General features: G+C 33.6%; 1 protein-coding gene across 1 annotated transcript in view; it reads right to left on the bottom strand.

The window, feature by feature from the left end:
- LOC148282540 (beta-glucuronidase) overlaps nucleotides 1-24,057 on the bottom strand; it is a 50,760-nt gene that overhangs the window by 25,008 nt on the left and 1,695 nt on the right. The gene's annotated exons all lie outside the window — the stretch shown is intronic.

The following is a 24,057-nucleotide window of genomic DNA, read 5'->3' as shown; positions in this document are numbered from 1 at the left end:
TTCGACTGATTTCCTTACTTAAATACGAAATAACAGCCGGTTTAGCGCAAAACATCGACTTTTTCGAAAACTTCAAGCTCTGGTTGAGAGCCAGAAGTAGTATAAAATATTTTTTTTGATATTTTTTGCATTTTGAGTAATCCAAAAGGCAACTTTTTAGACCCCTTTCATTTTAAAATTCAGAAAAACAATATCGGCCCACTCTAATATGCATATTACAATACCCTGTAAGTCCTCTAGGCAATATTTTTATCACCAAATACACTGTATCTCCTTAAAAACAGGTTTATCTTTATGTCAAAAGAGAGGATGGGATGCATTGGGAATGAAGCAAGAAGATAAAAAACATGTCAAATAATGATAAAGGAACAACGTTCCAAGCGATAACTTTTTGTATGCCGGCTGTGCTATCCGTACCCTTTGCGGGTGATTGAAAATTTACTACAAACGTAAATTTTCAGTACACAATTTTACAATTTTTAACCTTTACAAAGCGGATGGTTTATGTTTCGTTTGGGATGAAAAATAGGCTGGAAAGATTTCTGCTGAAATAGGTACTTGCTTTCTGAAATATATTTTAAGTTCGCCTCGAATACACGAAGTTGGGTCACCCGTATCTAGAAGCTGACTCGATGCACTCTAAAATAGAACAAGCTTTGTTTTTGTGATGGCGAGACAGAAACCTCGACTATATTATGTTTACATTTAAGTTATAACCCGCTAAGCCTCTATTTTGAGGCTTGTTAGCAGGTGGGATACAATGAAAATATTCACCTCTTTCCCAAAACTGTTCATATAGACTTGTGTCTTTCTTCAGTTTCACATATCACTATCAATAAAAAAAACCAAATTAAGCGAAAATGTAATATTTCTTGACAATCAAACCGCGAAAATAACAAAACAAAGAAACTTTAAAAGCTTTCATTGTACCCCTCACTGCAGTATTGTCAATTTGTGATCAATCAAATACACATGGTCAGCACAATCACCTTTATCTAATTTCCCAGTATGACAGTGAAGGAATACAGTGTTAGTTCCAAATTCAGACCGCGGCCGCACGCTCCAGATCCCGCTTCGGAAAGGAAGAGGAACGTAGTAATAAAAACAAATCAAACAACGACACAAAACCCAAATACATTGTAACGTTGTAAAAACAAGTCCAACGTACCCCGTTTTGAAAGCATTTTAGTACTGGATTATAATTCTAAGTTGCCTGATTTAGCGCCATCTGACGGCCGCGGTAGTAACTCATTCATACGATATCCGTGCATTAGAAATAACTTCTTTTCCATTTGAAAACTCGGGACGAACAGTCCAACTGTCGCGCAAGGACTCAAAGAGAGGCGATCGCACATTTCAAAAATGTAGTCCTTCAAGAAAGGGAACGTTCAACGTAACGTAAGCCTATTTGTTTCAAATCTATTATCGAAATTCTCGTAGAGAGAGATATCATATTCTAATGAGATTGTATTTTATATAGGTTCCCTTTTCTCTACCTTTTTTCTACCTTTTTCTATCTTTTTCCATTTTTCCACCTTATTCTATTTTATTTACTCCACCTTTTATCCAATTTGTCCGATGATAAAGATTTTACAATGTAGTATATTTACTCCATGATTCGAATGGATCACTAATTATTACGAAGTTTAGTCGTAAATACCTGGAAAAGTCGGTGTCAGATTTTTTCTTCAAGATCATGAGACACAAATTTACAAATGCAAGGAAGCAGACGATCATTTACTGAATTAAAATGTCGACAAATAATCTTCTGGGAAATCATCAACTGAGCCAACCACGAGTAAAAATATATCAACCGAAGACGTCGCATATCGAGTTCCATCTGCGGATTTTATTTTGTAAAATCAACATTATTTCATATCATCTCAAGAAGAAAACAATCAAGAATCTATTTCACTTGTCATTATTATTGTTACGAATATTTATTTCTTAGATAAATTTATTGTCAACCACTTACTCATATTAGCTAGGCAGAATTCTGAATTTTTATATTAACTAATCTTGGTACATTTGTAGAGAATTGCTTCTTTTATTAAAATTTTGTATTTCACTAACGAGTTGTTTATTTCATAAAATCCAGATCTTTAAGTCATATTTGTTCCATTTTGTAAAATGGTATTTTTTATATAACGTTCTTGATTCCGTTCATAAAATTAAATTTATGCAACATAATCTTATTCTTTTGGAGAATTCTCATGTTCTTGCCAATTGAGCGAAACTGGTGAATGGTAAGTTGTTTGTAGGTTCTTTATTTGGTTATCTGCATTATTCTTCTTAATCTTAAAAATTTGCTTATTGGTTTTTGATAAGCTACCTCTATAATGTCACCCAACTGGGACCAAATAATTTATTTCAACCTACACTGACCGTTACAACATATAGGAAACATTAGAATAATTTGCCCTATACAACATGCACTCAAGCAACAGAAGAAAAAAAATACGTATCTAGTATCTATACCAAATCATAAAAGAACATCAAATTATCAAGACAATACTGGCAAAATCCTAACACAGATCCTAACATGATCCCTATCGAACTCCGGCGAAATTACTTCTTGTCATAGTACTGAATCCCTCGCAAAAACCATTATTCTAATACCAACAGTAGAAACAATCTAATGCAAAGACCCTAATCGTCCTAACAATCTCTAAGACCTTAGAGCAGACGAAACGGGTCCTAGAGCATGGTCGGCGCGTGGTTCTTTTGAGTTAGTCTACTATTTAGATTTGTAATTTACCACTTCCCTTCTATGGGACAAGAACAACACAGACGGACAAGAGTTCAGTTCAGACAACCGATGCTAGTACCCAAGTATGTATCCTTTTATCTTAAACTGATTTAGTACTCATGGTAGGCCTTTTCCCAGTTCCTTCCATTTTTACACCTATTCGCTCACAAAATGAAAAAACGCTTTAACGTTAGTTGGATTAGCCAGCAGGTGGGATAGAAGGGATATGGAAAGAGGTAATAAAAAATACACCACAACACCCAGACCAATTGAAAAAAAAAATATCTTGGATTTCACAGTTGGCCGACTAACCAACTGCGCCACGGCACCTGTAACTTTAAAATGATATGGTGATGTATTTATCCTACACGATGTCGCATCTGCAATGCTGCAAAATGTTAAAAAAGACATCTTCTGTATAAACGTGACCTGGCAAAAAATAAAATGGTTAAGGTTTGATAAGGAGATTCCGTTTGTAGTAAAATTAAAATACTATTTGAAGGAAGAATTTCAAATTGAAATCAAATTGATATTTTTCAAATAGGGCAACGATGCGGCCGAAAACTAAATATTTATTTCACACTACAGCCGAAATATAGTTCAATTCTTTACATTTGTTTTTCTTTTAAATAGAGTATTTTTATTTTAAAAATAATACCTATTCATGTTACCTATTCATATTCATACCTATTCATGTATTACCTAACTGCTCAATATAGCTTGATATAAAGAAAGCTTGCTAGCTAGAAACCTCAGACAAAACTTGCTTTTTCATACCGATAACCACAGAACTAACTATGGTTTTCATTCCCCTATGCCCAGAATTCTTAGGTCTGCCAACAAGGTGAAAGTGTATTTTAGTATTAGCATGTTGGTGAAGTGAGTGTCCTGACGAAGAGACTGGTACGTCTCAAAACCGGTAGACAAAAAAGTAGGTAAGTGGTTATTTTCTAATATTTACTAACATTAATATTGCACAATACTCTTTCCTCTATCGTTCTTGCTCTAACTACAGTGCTTATTTTCATCTATTGATATATTTAACACGCCCCTTAATTTATTGAAAAAAAAAATAAGACTCATTCTTTCTGGCTGCGATACGATTGCACTTGCTATTTAATGATGCGCATACTTACACACGCCTGAACACTTAATCCCACAAATACACACAAACACACCTCTACACTTACTCTCATACAAATACACATAAAGACACCCTTTTGTTGTACCACAATTTAATATGTATAATTTTTATTTAGAAACTTCGCTGGTCTGTCTTTAAACCGTATCTTTTTTATGTTATTATATCATCGTCGACTGTTTGTTTCTGTAAAATAAATAGACTAAAAAAGTCGGGAAGTGGTTATATACTAATATTTGCTAACATTAATATTACGTAATTCGTTTATCTCTGGGTCAATGGCTTTTTGGACATAAATACAATGTTTAGTTATTATTTAAGTATGTCAGGCCACAAGGTGTCGAATAATCGAAGAATAATTAGGTTAATTAGAAATGGGAAAACCGATGATGACGGAGAGAATTATTGAATTACTCATAATCGATCATTTGTATTGTGAATAATCGGTAGTATAAAACAATTAATAGACCAATAGGTATGGTTGGTTGGGAGAAATTTCCATTTGGCAATAAGCCCGCCAATGTACAAATAACATTATGTACAAAAAGTTAAATAAATAAATAAAAAAAAAAATGATAATGAATATGTCATAATTATTATTCGAATAATCGGTTGTAAGAGAGATACGTTTTAAATCATAATTAGGTACTACTTAGTTCATAAGTCATATAAAACTAATATATACATATTGTTGTAATATTTTAGTAGTTAGAAAAAACAGTATTAATAACGAACATGCACTATACAATAAAGGCCAATTTTCTATTAACACATTGTATCCCGGAGCCGTGTTTTCACACGGTTTACCAGCCGTCTAAAAATGTGCATTTATTGACATGAAGTGACTTTTCCCATCCCCTCTCCTCTCTTCATAGTATAGTGTTATTTTTTTAAAATTTATATTTATTTTTGTTAATCTTTGCTTTTAATTTTTGTATAAAATTGTAAGATTCAATATGTCCATGTATTTATAATTTTCTCAAACTGAACGGTTTGGGTAGGTAGGAAGAAATTGACTTAAGGCAATATGCCCGCCCTTGTATGTATATTTTTTGTATATGTATATAAAGTGTCAAATAAATAAATAATAATAAACTTTTAGTATAGCTATTTCGTAGTTTCATGAATAGAAAATACTCGGATCATTCCAACACTGTCATCTGATTTGCAATATCGACAAATATAGGATCTCCTTTAGCGATTGAATTTTTTTTTTTCTTCACGGCTTATCGTGGCCATTTGCTATATCGCTATTCGCCAGTACGGTTTCGCTCAGTTTCGCTTGCAGTTGACGTTTGATTTTGAAGATAGAGATTCAAAGTAAGTTTCAGTTGATTTAACCCAGTATTTTTATAATTATAACACTTTTAAGGAACCCTTCACAAAACATGAAATTTTACAAATGGCCAGGCACAGCGTAAGTTTTATGTGTTTTAAGCCGGTACTCAAAGTGTTAAGAAGCTTAAATTCAATTGTAGGTACTCCATCAAGGTAGGTATATTGTTTATCTTAATTAATCCATTCAATGACCGTTGTTAATGTTAGTGTTAAAAAAGCTTGAAGGTCAAACATGATTTAATTACAAGAATTTAATGAAAAAAGTATGCACACTTTAGAAGATAAGTTAGGGTTATATGTATATCTAGGGGTTATTGCTAGAAGCGCCTATGTCAGATTTAGATGAAAATGAGTTAAGCTTAGGCGCCAGAAAGCACTGTAAAAAGAAATTTCTGTAAAATACGTTTGTAATGCGCATTTCAAACTAGTTTTTCTGCATATTTTATAGCAAGAAATGTCTACGTAATATGTTGACATAAGCGATAAAGGTATTGAGATTTTTCTCTTAAAAGTTCATTAAATCGCACTGATAATAATTGTAACAAAAAAATATTCTTATTTTCAGTAGAGTGAGATTATTTTGTATAAAAAATCGCTACAGAACCAAATAATACCCTCTCCTGAAGTATTTACTTTTTTGATAAAGGCTTTTCTAGAATTAACGTTATAATCACTGTGCATAAAATATTACATTATGTATACTGATGGCAAAAAAGTTATAGATAAAATGTTTTATTTTATCATGTGACAGTAGCTCAATCACAAATAATTATCGACGTGCTAATAAGCGACGTAATAACCATTTATCATCATAGTTGTTTATCGTATTCGCAATCACAATGCAACATCCGTGAACACCTAATATTAAATGTCAAAGTATTTACGTTTCGCGACGTATAATCCTGCTGCGCAATCACATATTTGTATTTCACCGGTATTAATATGGAAAACATTCCAAAACTGCTATTTTCATTTATTTATGAACTCCTGATCATGCTATTTATTGCATTAAGCCGGAGGTTGGCAAGCCAAATATCAAGAAAAGCAGTCGCCATGGTAATTGTAATTTAATTTTAACTTTTTTGTATTAGATACTCCTTACTATTTTGCAAATGTAAAATATTGTACTATAAAACTCCATAGCTAATGACTTTAGTAAAAATATCAATAAAAACGAATCGATTAATATATTTCAATTTTGGTGACTATTTTCAACAAGTTGTAAATAGCTCACTACTAGAATATGGAAATCAAGTTAGGGTAGAGTGGGGCTCGAACCTCGTACCTCTGATTTGTAAGTTCGAAACACTAGCTACGGGACTAGAACACGATTTCAATAATATAGTAAAACTTAACAAAAGAGATTTTAATGATAATTTTATCAAAATCATTATCTAAATTTAGCGAGTACTCTCAGTTAAAAAATCATACAAAATGAAATCGCTTGGAGATTAGTCGGTCTCACGGTGTACTGGTTATTGCGTTTGGCAGGAATTAAATATGTAAATCTAAAGAAATTTTTGAACTCGTGTAAAAAAAACATTATATTTTAATTAGTATGAATGTTTTATGTTTTTTCTTTATTTACTCTATATTTTTATTTTTATTTTCATGTACTCGTATTTAAAATTATAAAAACTTTTATAAATAAACAACTAAAACAGTGTAAGTCACTCTCCAAGTACAAAAAATACAAAAAAAATAAAATAATAATAATTGTAAAACAATAAATATCGATCCACCGTATTGTATTTTATCATGCTGTATAGATTTTTGACGTGGTGTGAAATGGGACAGTAATGCGATATCACGCAGTGAGTTCATGATTTGCACGTGCACAGCGGTCCAGTCTCTGTGAATATACTTTAGTCTTTTTTATCTATGGACTGTAAGATAAAAAAAGAAATTATACTTTATTTCAGCATTTTGACAGGTACAGAGTTATTTTTTTTTAAATACGTGAAAAGTTATAATTGGCAAATATGAATTTAATAATCAAAGGAATAAGGAAACATACATGAGGTCATCTTTTATTATCAGAATAAAACCATTTATTAGCGAAGTAGGCGAATGGATCATTGGGTCAACATAAATGATTATGTCTTCGTGTCACATTTTTTGCTCTTAATTCATAACATCAACATACCAGTTTGACTACAAACACATTTTCGGCTGCCATTTTTTTGTTTTATACATTAAAGATGCAAATTTTATTTATCTACTTTTATAATATTATACAGCGATACTGGAACGCTTTTTATTATTTTTTTAAGAACTCGAAATTAAGTTTTAGATTATATAAAACACGGATTTTTAGTCTAAATATAATAAAACACGAGAGGCCACTTTTCGTGTGTGGCTGTGTGAGTGTTTTATAGAAATAAACATGTGTTCATGTACTAGTAATTTGTACCGTGTCGCAGTCGGCAGAAGGCACATTCCGTGTCATTTTTGTAAAGTGTAGTGCCGGGATGTGTAGTGTGTAGCAGGAGCGAACCGTGTATATTACCATTATTATCATGGATAACTTATATAGCGCCATTTTCGTAATTTAATACCTCAAGGGTGCTTTACAAAGTTATTTTATAAAGATATAAATTTAATTTTAGCTTGTTTATTTTAAGAAAAACAATGTACTTTGTCACCACATGCGAAGGATTTATTCAAATGATTTAGAGAACAAGTGGGTTTTACGTTTCTTCCGAAACATCACTTCACTCTCACAGTTTCGCACCTCTGCTGGGGAGCATTCCATGCCGTAGGGCTTGCGACCGCAAATGCGCGTTCACCGAATTTAGTGCGCTGTTTGCGTAAGACGTCTGTCAGCTAGTTCATCTCGAATGCAGAGTTCCCTTAGATATTCTGGAGCAGAGTTGTGCAGTGACTTATACATAAGCCAACAGAGTTTGTATTCCACCCTCTGTGAAAAACGTAGCCAGTGTAATTCCCGAAGTGGTGGAGTGATATGACTGAATTTGGAGATTCCAAAAATAAGAAATTAGCAATAAAATCAGATATGTTGACGATACCGTTATCCTGGCTGACAACGCATGTGTCCTTCAGGAACTCCTTATTAAAATTGACGAAGCTGGTAGAGTAATGGCCTTGAACATCGATGTGGCTAAAACAAAGATGATGGTGTTTAGCCGAAACCCTCACAATAATGCTGTATTGTGACTAAACGGTCAAACAATCGAGAGAGTGAATAACTTTTAATACCTCGGCAGTCAAATCACTTCTGATCTGGACCCAGATAGGGAAATTAGATGCAGAATAGAGATAGCACGATCAGCATTCACTGGCATGAAATCATTCTTCTGCAGCGATAGTCTTTATTTAAAACTGAGGCAGAGGATGGTCAAATGCTGTGTGTGGTCACTACTGCTCCACGGGGTTGAAACATGGACTCTCAAGGTGAACTCCAAGCAAATATGCGCTTTTACAGCTAACCATGATGGGGAAGATCGAGGGAAAGCGTGGAGTTGGAAGGCGACAGATGTCCTGGCTGAGAAACATCCGCGACTGGACGGGAGTGCGCGGGTTGGGGCGCTGTTACAGTTGGCGCAGGACCGGAATCCCTACTCTAGAGTGAATCGATGATTTCATATTTCATTGACAAAAAGGTTTTCCATCTCTGTAGAGATACCTGTGTATCTGTGCCTACGAACGAAAGAGTAGGCTTCCTAGTATTAATGATTTAACAAGTTATGTAAATATACGATATTCAAACCAATTATAGTTCCGATGATATGAACTTCTCGACACTCTGTGTGAAAGTTGATAGTTTGACTTTTAACCTACAAACAAAACAATCCTAAATATGGGTTACGAATTAGACACGCAAAAATAAAGTTTGTACATTGTAAAATAATGTTATTTTGATTTTAGTCCGTGTAAAAAATACACTTCTGCGGGTGAAAGAGAATCATAATTCTGAGAGAGTGCTTTCCGCTCGATGGCTACTCTCAAAGAAAATCGAGTGAAGATAAGTCTGCTTCGCAGTATGTAGTGGTTGGCGCGTTCGCCTTCCACGTTTGATGTCCTGGGTTCGAATCCGAAGTCGAAAACGTTGTCGAACACAACAATATATCATTGTCCCTTGAACGGCACTAAATGCCTTCATGCATCAGATGATCGAGTGATGAAACGAATAGGGATTTGGCCGGATACCGGATATTTGGCGAGCCCCTAAGCCGGATATCTGGCCAATTGTCACTTTTTTTAAGCAAATATATTTTTTTATTTCCCGGTTAAATTCTTGTTCTTAAGTGTATCCCGAACACTGACGCACGTTTTAATGCAAAAAAATAATGTTAAAAATAATAAGGGTTATTTCCTTATTCCCAAACACGGAAAAATAATGAATGATAAGTATTTTACATTTTTTTTTCGTATACATAATTAACATATTACAACAGAGATGAATAACATTGTTGAAGAAGGTAATATAGAAAGCTTCCTAGGCAGTTGAATCCAGTCCTTGTCTACAAAAAATTGGACAAACTCAAAAAAATGTTTAGGTATACATTAATTACAAATACAAAATACACTATTAAATAAACACAAAAATATCTTACAAAGGCATGTCCTGTGTGAGGGTATTCATTTTATTTAAAATTTCAATAAAGGTTACTGGAAGAATACGATAGACTTCAAAAATAAAAAATAAGTGCCAATATTAGAACATAATTTTTTTCTGAATAAAAATGAGAAAATAACAATAAAAGCATAGAATTAAGAATAGTCCAGAAACCGGATACGCACATGAAACAGAAGGCGACTCAACTACTCATAAATGAGTAGGTTTACGTTTTGACCCATTAGTTTCTTTGTAGACGTCGCTCAGTACGCAACTCCTGATTCGAATTTGACCATGCCGAGTTGTGTCCTTTTAAAGTGTAGAAATACTGCTAGGATCTTAAAGAATCAGGATGCAATCACATTTCATGTGTAATTATCAAATAGTGTGTTTGTCACAAATGCATTACTTAAAAATTTAATTATTTTTCCATCTGTCAGATTGTCGAAATAACAAAATGGAAATTTCGTTAGTGTTGCCAGAGAAGTAAAAATTTTTACCCTACTTTGCTCATATAATAAGAGAAATAATGAAAATTGAACCTCGGATCAAACAACACCGTGGTTGACATTTGGCCGACATTATCTTTAAAACATAAAGTATAATTTAAAATGATATAAAAATATCCGTTTTATGTAAAATAAAATTAGTTTTATATTTTAAGTTCAAAGTTCATTAATTCAATTAGTCTTATTAAATGACCCTTTACTTATCTACTCTGTTGTGTCAATCAATGATTCCGAGTGCAAAATAAAATTTTAGAAAAATTAACACATTGTTTATTTTTACCATACATTTGTGTTATGGTTATATTCTTTGCGATCTGGCAATATTACTCGGTGACTTCAAGTATGCGCGCGGCGAAAGTGTGTTTAAGTGAGGGAATGATTGGACACAGTCCGATGTATTCAAATATGATTCTACGTTACTTCTTGATTATTCTTAATTCTATGAATAAAAGTTTTCCCCTTTCTATTAATTAAAAAAGCTATTTAAATCGACTTATTTTATCCATAATTTCAACAAAAAATTTAATCGAAACAAATTCAACTCGTATCATATTGTCCTTATGAAATGCATTGAACAGTTTTGCAGATATGAAAAATTAGTGTCCTTTCCCGAATCTGAATTTACATTAAGAGATTTTAAGTAAACTAGTTAATCTTTGATTATTAAATAGATCTATTAAATTTTTTTGGAAATATTAACAACATTATATTTTATGTAACTCAATTATAACTTATGGCATAATAGGATGGGGAGGCACTTACAAATCAATATTAAAACCTCTCAAATCTGCTCAAAAATCTATTATTAAAATAATTTTTAAAAAGCTATTCAGGTACCCCAGCGTCAAGTTGTTCGAGGAATTCGATAAATTAGATAAAATGCAATTATATAATATATATATCTAGAATAATTATGTTTGTGAAAGCAAATTATTCTACCTAATCCCAAATGGAACACTCCCACACTACCAGAAGTCAAACTAAAAGATGGGTCATGGGGTCTACCACAAATTCTGAATTCGGGCAAAGAAATTTCAGGTTTCTGGGCTCCAAAATATTCAATATGTTACCCAAACATTACAAAACCATGACCCGAATTCTATTGAACAAATTTGTAATAAAATGGTCACTGGATTTAGGTAAAGAAAAATCGGAAAACTTAATAAAAAAAATTCTGAAATAATAAATGGTATATATATTATATAACTTTATTATAAATTAACTAGTAGGTAGTCATGTGATTGTTTATTTTTGCATAAAAATGTCTGCCTTTAAACAGGTTGTAGGTACTTAGTTAGGCAGACTAGACAACCCAGAGAAACCTATTACCTAAGTATGTATGTAGTAGCTAAAGAAATTGTATTTTTTGTTAATAAAGCATTATTGTTATTATTATTATTATGATTATTCATAAACAAGAGAAGAAAAGAAATAGCGTCAAAAGAAGGAGATAGTGGGAAGGGAAAACAAAAAGAGTGGTAGAAGATGAATTAAGAAAAGCGGGAGTGTAAAATAGCATTTGATTTGGTGACAGAAATAAAGAACAAAAAAAAGACAAAACGTCAATTCTCTCATATTTTTTATGAAGTTTATTCAAATTAAGATACAATAAATAGTAAACAAATGAATTATTTTAATCCCGAAATGATTTTTGAACAAAATAACCTGTCCACAATGAAAAACTTTAGCCCGACTGGATACACAATAAATATTTTCTTGCGTGTTGAAAATGTACGAAAAAATATTTTAATAAAAACAAACTACTTTGAGCGACGTCACTAGTGTATATGAGTCAACCAATGATACGAGAGTTACGGAAGATTTTCGGTTTGCTTACCGTCAACGGACCAATGGGCAGAACTGATCAAAAATAAGCGGAAGAGAACCTCTGACGTCACATGCGAAGTAATTTCAGAAATATAAATCTTTGTAAATCATAACGCTGATAATACGATATACATTTTTTTGTCAGTTTAATAGTCTATTAAAAAAAAAATACACTGAACATCATCATTCCTCATTGCTTTTTTTTAATTTCCATTTTTACGATTCCGGTGTAGATTGAATATGGGTAGGTATAAAAAATATGCTAAATCATACTTTGAGAAGGTATTTACGTATTTAATAAATGTATTTAGTTATGCGCGTGACAAGAAGTTCGTAATGGGAAAGATTATTGTAACAAAGATTGTAGAACAAAATAGAAAATCTCTTCAAAGGAAAGTTTTGTTTTTGAATAGAGTCTCCGCCACAGTTTAAGCTGTTTTCCTTTGTAAATACCGTTCGTCCGATTCTTTTATTTATCGAAATAAATTTTAATGAGTTTTGTGTGAAATTACAGGTAAATTATGTAAATAATTCGGACTGTGACGTGTCACAGTATCCTGTCTTCGCCACTATTGTATATATTGAGATGACACTCCATACAAACCCGAGCTAAAAATTCGTTCCCAAAGGAAAGGGAATGACCAGCGGAGGGAGCAAGTGTCGTCACGTCATATCACGTCGACTTTGGCGAGCGAAACACGTAGTACAGTTAGTACAGTAAAAAACACGGACTGTTTACATCGGTCTACTTTAACTTCTATTCTGTATGTCGCTCCCTTCCGCATACGCGTCACATTTGTGTGTCGTTCCATTATACGCCCGAATAACTGAGCAGGACAGAGACAGGAGATAACTCACGAATTGGTAACATATTAATAAGACGTTTTTTGACATTAAAATAGCTATTTTAAACAAGTATTGAGTAATATAAGAAACATTACTTGCCAGTGAAAGATTATACCATCGCTTTTTCAGATCGATTTGTGTTGCATCTTAGCGTACATATAGGCATTTTAGTAATTGCAAGGAGACAAAATTGAAATGTATCCAGGGACTGCACGCAAGAGACTAAAGACAATTGGCCGCAGGTTGAGGGACTATATTTTGAGCGCTCATGCTTACTCTAGTTATATACTTCAATAATCGCCACTAGAATAGTTTTTTTTTACAGGAATAACCCTCTAAGCCTCTATTTCAGAGGCTTGTCAGCTGGTGGGGAAGAGGATATTATGATAAATAGAAGGAAGTCGTAAAAAATACATTGTTTCCATCAATGAAGGTACCGGACATTAGACATTTTAAAAAAATAGAGTCATTGACACATTTCTGGTAATACGGTTACAAGAAGATATCCCAGCAGAATGCTCGTACAAGGTTTTGATGTCATTTGAATTATTTAATACCAAAAACATGTACGACTTTCGCTCAGAGAAACTTCTCATTTGTGACCCCAAGAGTGTTCAATATCCCGAATGAACATATTAAGTTCTCCAAAACGAGGGCCATTTTCAAGAGGATTTTTAAAGTTTGGATTTTGTCCAAGGGACGACACCATTGCAGGATACTGCTGCGACATATTGCATACTATTAAGCGTGTTGTCGAGATGTTTATTGAAATGTTTGTTTCTACAATAATAGTTTTAGTATTATTTTATAATATCCATGCTTCCACTTTCAATTAAGTTGTTTACCAACTCAACACAGGGCTCTTGATAAACAAACAAACCTTCACGCCGTTTCCCCGGAAGGGTAGGCAGAGAGGAAAGAACGCCACATCACTCTATCTTTGCAAACAGATCTCGCTTCCTTTACATTTATACATCTTCTCATGCACGTGCGCCGATTATTCCGACTTTTCACAAGTCCATCTTCAAGTATTTGTTGGATTTCGTCATGCCATGTCTTTCTCGGTCTTGCTATATTTTTGCATCCAACAACGTTTGCATCGTAAATATTTTTAGCCGTTCTTTCGCTGTCCATTCGCTCTACATCTCCAAACCAACGCCAAGCTCCTTTCTTGATTTTGTCGATAATGCTTATCTCAGCTTTGCATAATGTACGGATCTCAACATTTGTGTATCTATCGTTCATAGTTTTACCAAACATTCGCCTGAGAGATCGCATTTCGACAGCATTGATCTTCCTGAATTCTATAACGCCAATATACCATTTTTTCAAAATTGTGGACTTGCTGCTTTCTGCATAACTGCGTTCAATTCCTCTTTCTTCTCTAACTAATAGTGTCCATGCGGCTCGACTGTGGAATCATCTCCCATCCACCAACAAAGATGTTACCACAGTATCTCTGTTCAAATCACGTCTGAAGAAACATCTCCCTTCTCTTCCTTAATCTCTCCTTCTTTCCTCTTTTTTACTATTTCCCATTGAGTAATAGTATTGATTTAAGGTAATTTATATGCAAATACAGTTATTTCTATTTTTATGCTCGTATATCTTTAGCTTTTAATTTTTTATTTTATTGGTTGTTTGGAATAAATTGCCATACGCCAATAAGTCCGCCAATGTACGATTAAAATTATGTACAAAAAGTTAAATAAATAAAATAAAAATTCGTACCTAATAGTGCACAAAGTACTGCAGTTATACCTATCCCAGTGTATCCTGATAATTAATTTTCTAAGGGCAAGAAGATCAGGAACCTAATGCTGGACTCATTCGTCTATAGAATCGTATGCGACTTCCGTAATTCGACAAGTGACAGCATTCTTGAACCTCCCATACGAACGCAGTCGATTGAAAACCAATCGACTTTATCTCGGTGCCACAAAGCACTCGACATTGACAATTGAATGCGACATCCTAACTTCAGCTGTCAAACTTCCTTCTTGTAAAACGCTCGGCATTCATGTTTGAATGACGAGTGGGTATTTTTGTTGTATTTAAACTTAAAATTTACAACACTGATCAATGTTATGATGATGGCGTATCAACAAACGTGCAGCAAATATAATTGTACTTATTTTAATTCATTATCAAATGAAGTTTTATTGGAAACACGATTTAAACATTATTTTATCGCTCGGCGCATTTGAAATATACTCGTATAATAAGCAATGTTTTTAAAATCCATTAAATGAATATGAAATATTTCTAATAACATGTAGATGTAGAACATTTTAAAGAAGGTGATATAGAAGTCTAGGCATCTACAGGGCTTATGACCTGTCAATGGCTGGTTTAAGTGCCCACTTTGCACACTGTGTAACATTCACCATTCTGCCCATATTTGAACATCTTTATTCCTTCAATTCTTTCATATGTTGATGTATGTATAGTACTGATAAATCTTGTTAATAAATCCACCTGGTCCATGAAGAAGTATAGACATTGAAAAAAATAACATTTTCAGGCGTTGCCTAGTATGTAGGTGAAATAATTCAATTAGATGAATCTCACCCGCATAAATGAAGGTTTCAGCTCTTTAACTTCACAAACATCAACAGATGAAATAATTTAAGGAATATAGATGTTTAAATATGGGAAGAATGGTGAACGTTACACAGTGTGTTAAGTGGCCACTTAAACCAGCCATTGACAGGTCATAAGCCCTGTAGATGCCTAGACTTCTATATTACCTTCCCTTAAATGTTCTTCATCTCTGTTGTAACATGTAATAAGAACAGCTCCCCAGGGAGTTGAATCCAGTTCTTGTCAACAAAAATTTGGACAAACTCAAAATATTATTGACATGTAGATGTGTTATATCAAAGGCAAATAATAATTATCATTGTGCAGTGTCTTAGTAAAACATTTTCTTTTATTTTTTTATAATATTCCATTCACAAAATATTCAACGGAAGAAGTCTGACAAGAAACAATAAAGGTTTACGTGTGGCAGGAGACCAGGAAAGCCACAAATAAATACGAATTTGTTTTTGTCTTTGTAATTAAATTGTCGAAGGGTTTTCAAGAATGAGCATTATGACAAAGCAACCAGATGACCAATCGACTATTGTCGAGTGGGTGACAAAATTTCACATCTTTCCAGACCTTATATTACTTTAAAAAGTGATCAATTCATTAATTGACTGTCCTGATTTTATGGAGTTGGTGTGTTTCCGTGTACCTGGTCGACATACCCACCACAGATCTCCTTTTTGTTCTGCAAGTTCTAGGACCAAATATCACATGCACTCGCCTATCCCTAGGCTACAAAGATATGGTAATCAGTATGAGGACAAGGCTGATATATTTGGTTCTGGACTTGATAGTTATAAAACGAGTCTGATTTATTTTTTTCTCTCGCAATATTATTCTTAAATTTTTCTTTATTTTTAAAAATGTTTTTCCTTTTTTTGTTTTTTTATATTTATAAATTTATTTCGTTAATATTATTTATATATTTATTTCGTTAATACACACTGGTTCCGGGTTTGATTCCTGGCAGAATCGCAAATATCAAATGTGATTTTTCTCGATACAGGGTTTTCTGTATTAGCAGGTACTATTGGGCCTCCTGACTCCTGACAGTCCTGACTGACCAGTTGTGGTGCAAAAGAAAATACAATACAAATTAGGTATTGCGCCTACTACCTAAAAAAAGTTATGGTATTTGAAAGGGATAGTGAGGTTACTGACTGCATAATAATTGTAAACAACGAATGTCTCGATCAAGTAGAAGAATTTGTGTATCTGAGAAGCATGTTTTCAAGAGATGGAAGAGTAGAAAAAGATGTTGAAAGAAGAGTGAATGCGGGCAACAAAATGAACAGAGCACTAAGCACAGTAATTTCTAATAAAAATATATCAATCGAAGCTAAACTGGCAGTGCACAACGGAGTTTTAGTCCCAACACTTATATATGGAAGTGAAACATGGAACTGGCAGAGGAAGGATGAAAGCCGAGTGAACGCGGCTGAAATGCGATCTCTTAGACGGACGTGTGGGAAATCAATGTATGACAGGGTTACGAATGATGAGATCAGGCGAGAGTGTAAATCTGAGTCAAGTATAATTGATAAGATTAAGAAAGGGTCTCTGAGATGGTTTAGTCACGTAGAACGTATGGACGACGAAAGAATGGTAAAACAAGTATATATGGCGAAAATTAACGGCAACGTGAGACGATGACGACCAAGGAAGACGTGGCATGATCAGATAAACCAAAATCTTAAGTCTGGTCATGTCAAAAGCAGACAGAACCGAAGGGCATGTATGACAAGATGTATGAATGTGGAAGAGGCTAGGATTGTATGCCAGGATAGACGTGTGTGGCGGTCCATCCTCTCTGCCTACTCCTACGGGGAAATGGCGTGATGGTAGTAGTAGTAATAGTAGCCAACTACCTACCAATGTTTTGTATGTCACTGTTTGTTGTAATATTACTAGTTACAAATATTCATTTATGTACACATTTATCCGTCCAACAAACTTACTTTATCGATAACAATGCGAGTGAACCACTTAATGATCTTATCAAACGTTATTTGTGTCATTCAATTATAAAGACACTGCGCTGTCTAGTTTTTGATAACAATGAAATGGTACGTCTTATTTATTCTTGACATTTCGCAACCCCCAATAGTGCCACAAGATAAAAATTTAATAGAATTTGAAATGTAGTGTAATGTGTCAAAGAGCCTAACTAAAAAGTTCATTAAAATTTCATATGAGTGCATAATGGTACCTACTCTAACATGATATTTATTTGTATATTGCTTATGAATGTTGATAAATCGGAAGTGATGGTTTTTGAAAGGGATGAAAATTTAACTAAATGTGAGATCAGCGTGAACGGAGATATTCTGAATCAGGTAGAAGAATTTGTGTACATGGCAAGTATGTTTACTAGGGACAGAAAGGCCGAGAAAGATATTAAAAGGAGGGTGAGTGCCGGAAACAGGGTGAACGGTGCACTAAAATCTACTTTGGCAAACAAATGTTTCTCTCTTCCGTTTATAGCCTCCGCTAAACTAGCAGTTCACAACGGAGTTCTAGTGCCAACTCTAATGTATGAGAGCGAAGTATGGAATTGGAAAAATGATGATGAAAGTAGGTTGAATGCTGTCGAAATGCGATCCCTCAGGCGAATGTGTGGTAAAACGATGTATGATAGGTAAAATTGTGAATGTTACACAGTGTGTATAGTGGCCACTTAAACCAGCCAATGACAGGTCATAAGCCCTGTAAATGCCTAGACTTCCATATTCCCTTATTTAAGATAGTCTTCATCCCTGTTGTAATTTGTTAATCTTAATGACTCCCGAGGGGATGAAATTAAAGATATTTTAAATAAATAATTGGTGTTTTTGAATATTACAGCAACAACAAAAACAAATCACGCCGTTTTCCCGTAAGGGAGAGAGGATAGAACGCCACATCACTCTATCTTTGCATACAGATCTCGCATCCTCTACATTCATACATTTTCTCATGCACGCGCACCGATTATTCCGACTTTTAACATGTCCATCTTCAAGTATTTGTTAAATTTGGTCATTTATTTATTTATTTTATTTATTTTATTTATTTGGATAACCAACAGCTATAATTATCTCATATTTATATAACAAAACAAATAACAAATAAGCCAATTACAGGTTTTCACAAGTAGCATCACAGTAAGTTAAAAAAGATTCTCGAACATAAAATGAATAGTAATTAAATGTACATTTAAAAGAAAAGAAAAAAAATCTACGAGTTATTTCGAAAGCAAACGCCGCACGTTATTAAGATTATTTTCAAATAAATCTATGTTAAATGATTTATTTATTACATTAAAATTATTAAAAGTTCGCCATAAATATGAATTTTGCCTATAATTAGATGAAACAAGAGGTATGTGAAGAAGAGGGTTATTTCTTAACACTTTGGAAGGAACATTGATAGAAAGTTTGCAAAGTAGTTCAGGACAGTCAATTGAACCAGAGGCAATTTTAAGTAAATAAATTATATCCGCTATTTCACGACGTTTTTGCAGAGGCAGTAGGTGATGTTTTTTACATATATGAATATACTGGTCAGATTTAAACTCAAGTTTCAACCGGAAACACATGAACTTTACGAATTTTTTTTGAATATTTTCAATGCGTGATATCTGCACATTGTACATAGGATTCCATATTTGTGATGCATATTCTAAGTTGCTTCGCACTAATGTACAGTAAAGGATTTTAAGTGTCTTTGCCATAGTGAACGACGTAGAGCTACGCATAACAAAGCCAAGCGCACGCGATGACTTTTTTATGATGCTGTCAACATGGGTGTCAAAAAGTAATTTACTTTCATGGAAGACACCTAGATCCTTTACACATAATGAGCGTTGGAGATTTTGACCCTTAAGCACATAGTTAGTACGTAAAAATTTTACTGCCATGCCATGTCTTTCTCGGCCTTCCTCTCTTTCTGTATCCATCAACATTCGCATTGTAAATATTCTTAGCCGTCCATTCGCTCTACATGTCGAAACCAGCACAGAGCTCCTCTCTTGATTTTGTCGATAGTGCTTATCTCAGCCTTACATAATGTACGGATCTTAACATTTGTGCATCCATCGTACAAAGTTTTACCACACATTCGCCTGAGAGATCGCATTTCGATAGCATTCAGCCTACTTTCGTCCCTGTTTTTCCAAGTCCATACTTCGCTCCCATAGATCAGAAAAACATCATGAATATTACGGTATAATTATATTTACAGTAAGCCTCGTGGTGCATTGGTCAGCGCGTTTGCCTGCCATGCAATAGGTCTCGGGTTCGACTCCCAGCATGGTTGATGTGAAATATTTATTTTAAACAGTGTTTAACTCTAGTATATTTTATAATCCCTAAACTGGCCATCTGAAGCTCTCCGATTACTGTTAATTCCGGTCGCCTACAAAACGACGTTGCTACTCGCTTATAATATTTAACGTAAAGTTACTCCAATATACACGGCTATCCGGCTAGGTTCAAACAGTATTATTCGGTATTCATTCGTTGTATTTTTATTTTATTATAGTCGATTAAGTTCTACATAAAACTTCGGAGAAAATAGTACATATGTAAGTTGAATTTTTTTATTTTATACACGCCACTTTGCAACAAAACATTGGTAAAATAATAATTCTTTACAATTATCATAACCAAACGAAACAGATCCCACTACAAAGCAACTGATTAATACCTACCCGCTTTTAGAAAAATGGAGCGATATTATTTAAATCTAGAAGCTCAATCACAAATAACTATCGACGTGAAGAGCAGACGTGTATATTGATTTTGTTCTTTGTGCTACTAGACAAAAGTATGAACTAAGTGACCCCATCTAACATAAATACTAAACAATATAAATTAGCTCTTGGTTTACTAATAACTTTGTGAAAAGCTAAATAAAACTAACATCCCGACTAACAAAATATTTATGGACGGATGAACGTAAATTTTGCGTGAAAGAAATGTTTTTTCTGTATACATATTTATGTATTATGGTCCAGTAGCTCAATCACTAATAACTATCGACTTACTAATAAGCGACGTGATAACAATTTCTCACCATGGTTGTTTATCGTATTCGCGATCACAATGGAACATCCGTGAACACCTAATATTAAATGTCAAAATATTTACGTTTCGCGACGTATAATTCTGCTGCGCTATCACATATTTGAATTCCACTGACGTAAATATGGAAAATATTCCAAAACTGCTATTTTTATTTATTTATTTATTTATCATGCTATTTATTGCATTTAGCCGGCGGTTGGAAAGCCAACTGTCAAGAAAAGCAGTCGCCATAGTAATTGTAATTTAATTTTCACTTTTTTATATTAGATACTCCTTACTTTTTAACGAATGCAATATATTGTATTATTTTTTATAGTAAACGCCGATTTTTTGCAAATGAACCGTATATATTGACGAGCAAAACAAAAAAACAAACCGACACGAGCGTTGACTTAGAGATTACACACGCGTTGACTTACGACTATGATAACTTAAGCATGTGCATTATTTAAATTTGTAGCAACAGAGAGGGAAAACATTTTTGAGAAGCGAATATGGGAGTCTAGGCACTTACAGGACTTATGACCTGTCATTGGCAGGTTTAAGTGGCCACTTTACACACTGTAACATTCACCATTTTGCCTATGTTTGAACGAACATCCAAATTTCTTCAACTCTTCCATCTGTTGACTTTTGTGAAGTAAAAGAGCTGACATCTTTATCATGTGAGTGAGATTCATCCGGCTGAACCAATTCACCTACTAGGCAACGCCTGAAAACGATTTACCAATTTAGTATACTTCTTCTTTTACCAGGTAGTTATTTCAACAATGTTTTGAGTACGTCCAAATGCTTGCAGACTGGCGGACAGGTCATTAGCCCTTTAAGTGCCCAGACTCCCAAGTTCCCTTCTTAAAAATGTTTTCCCTCTATGTTGCAACAAATTTAAATATGAACAACTCACTAGGGAGAAAATCCAGCCAGTATGCAAGCGTTTGGACATACTCAAAACATTGTTGGATGTTCAATATTGTTCATTGTGATCACTCAAATGCTTAGCAAGTTTTTAAGCACGTCGATAGTTATTTGTGATTGGGTTACAGAGTTCTGTTACAAATATGCATTTTAGTTTCGCATCTTCACGGGTAACTCTAGTGGACTAATTGTTTTCATGCTCGCCTTTCCAACACTGAGATTGTTAAGATTATTATGCTGTCCACTTTTACACTTGCTGGTTTAGAAATTGCTTGTGTTTCTCTGTTAATGTTTTCTACTGATATCGCGTGTTCCGGCGCAATCGAAAGAGAATTTATTGCGATAATAATCCATTACCCATGTTTCAGGCTAAGCTGAATACAATAAGCGAGGAATTTGCAAAATTTTAAACAAGGGAAGTGTATGTGAAAACATGAACGTATGCATAGAATCAAGAATAGTCCAGAAGGAGCGTAGAATCATATTTGAATACGTCGAACTGTGTCTAAACCCCCCCCCCCTTTGCCTCACTTTCACCGCGCGCATGCGTGAAGTCGCCGAGTAATGTTGCCAGATCGCGAAAAATATAATCAAAATACAAATGTAAGATATTTATAAATATATTTTTTAACTTCTCTAGAATTTTATAGTACACGCGAAAAAATGGATTGACACAACAGAGTAGATAAGGAATGGGTCATTTAATAAGAGTAATTGAATTAATGAACTAAAATGTAACAAATTTAACATAAAGTGGAAATTTTTATGTGGTGTTCCATCATATATGATGAGCAAAGTAGCGTAAAAAAAATTGACTACCCTGGCAACACTAACAAAATGTCCATTTTGTTTTCTTTGACAATCTGACAGATTAAAAAATAATTAAATTTTTAAGTGTATGTATATGTTTTTAGTTTTTCTTTTCTTAAAAAAAAATGTAGTTTCTTATTAACATATTACAACAGAGATGAAGAACATTAAGGAGAAGGTAATATAGAAGTCTAAGCTATATGTTAATATGAACAGCTCCCCAGGGAGTTGAATCCAGTCCTTGTCTACAAAAATTAGGACAAACTCAAAATATTGTAGTTTCTTATGTTTAAATCAATGTTATTTCTGTAACTCAATCTTTATTCTTATCTTTCACTAAACTTAATCTTTATTATTACTTAAATTGATTTTACACACTTATTTTATATAATGTATGAAAGATGGTGGAGTTCTATAATAGAGGATATATATAAAGAATGTTAGTAATGCTTACTTAAAAAATGTATGTATTTTATGTATCCTTGTTAAACTTCCAAATAAATAAAATTAAAAAAAAGTCATGCATTTGCTACTTACACATAATATGTGACCCCATCCTTTTTCTTTTTAATCCTAGCAGTATTTCTACACTTTAAAACGACGCAACACTGCAAAGTTGAAAATCGAGATTTGCGTACTCAGCGATGTTTACAAAAAAACTAATGGGTCAAAACGTTAAACTACTCATTTAAGAGTAGTTTGGTCGCCTTCTGTTTGATGCGCGTATGCGGTTTCTAAACTATTCTTAATTCTATGAACGTATGCTTCCAATTAGGTTCACAAACAAGCACAATGAAAAATAAATATAATATTTGGTAATTCACCAAGTGAATTCAAACGTAGATTATTGTCTTTTGATTTGATTTTATTATTTATTATTAATCTTTTTAGCCCGGGCATATACACGAATTTAATGTTTTTTTTACTCTCGTACCTACCGAAATTCAAAGGAAAAAAATATGATGTACGAAGCCTATGTCAAAAGTAAATTGAGTTTCATGATCGCCTTCTGGGGAACTGGTAACCGACAGACATAACAAGAATACAAAGACAACAAAATAAAATTCTTAAACTAACATACAACCTACCCTACCTGACCTCTACGACTGAACTGTACAAAAAAACACACCAGTTTGACATAAACTACTTGACTAAAATTGAGACCTTAAAAATTGTGTACAATTTACACACATGTCCAACCTCATTCCAATATAATACCCACTCACCCACCCTCTCACTCACTTACACTCACACAAACACACTAGTATGTATTGTACGTGTATTTAATGTATTTCTGTGGATATCTGTCATTGGTTTTATTCTCTGTATATTTTATTTGTTGTATTTTTGTTGCATATATTACTGTTGATATCCCCAATAAATAAAAAATAAAAAATAAAAAAATAAATAAAAACACTGGGAAACATACAAGACGACGACATAATATTAGTCAAAAATGCTGACATACACAAATATAACACCAGACAACAACAACACTATCATGTTGAAAAAGCAAAGACAAACACAGGACAGTCAAAAATACTACATAATGGACTTAAACACTACAACGACTTACCTTACTACTCGAAAACTTTTACTGGAGACAAATTTAAAATCCATCTGAAAAAGCACATGATGACTGAACTAACTAGACTAGACGAGACATTAAATGACTAGACAATATA

This window comes from Micrasema longulum, unplaced genomic scaffold, assembly GCF_059751315.1.
Source record: "Micrasema longulum isolate JH-2025_06_02 unplaced genomic scaffold, ASM5975131v1 h1tg000319l, whole genome shotgun sequence".
Lineage (NCBI taxonomy): Eukaryota > Metazoa > Arthropoda > Insecta > Trichoptera > Brachycentridae > Micrasema > Micrasema longulum.
This window is presented reverse-complemented; position numbering and strand designations above follow the sequence as displayed.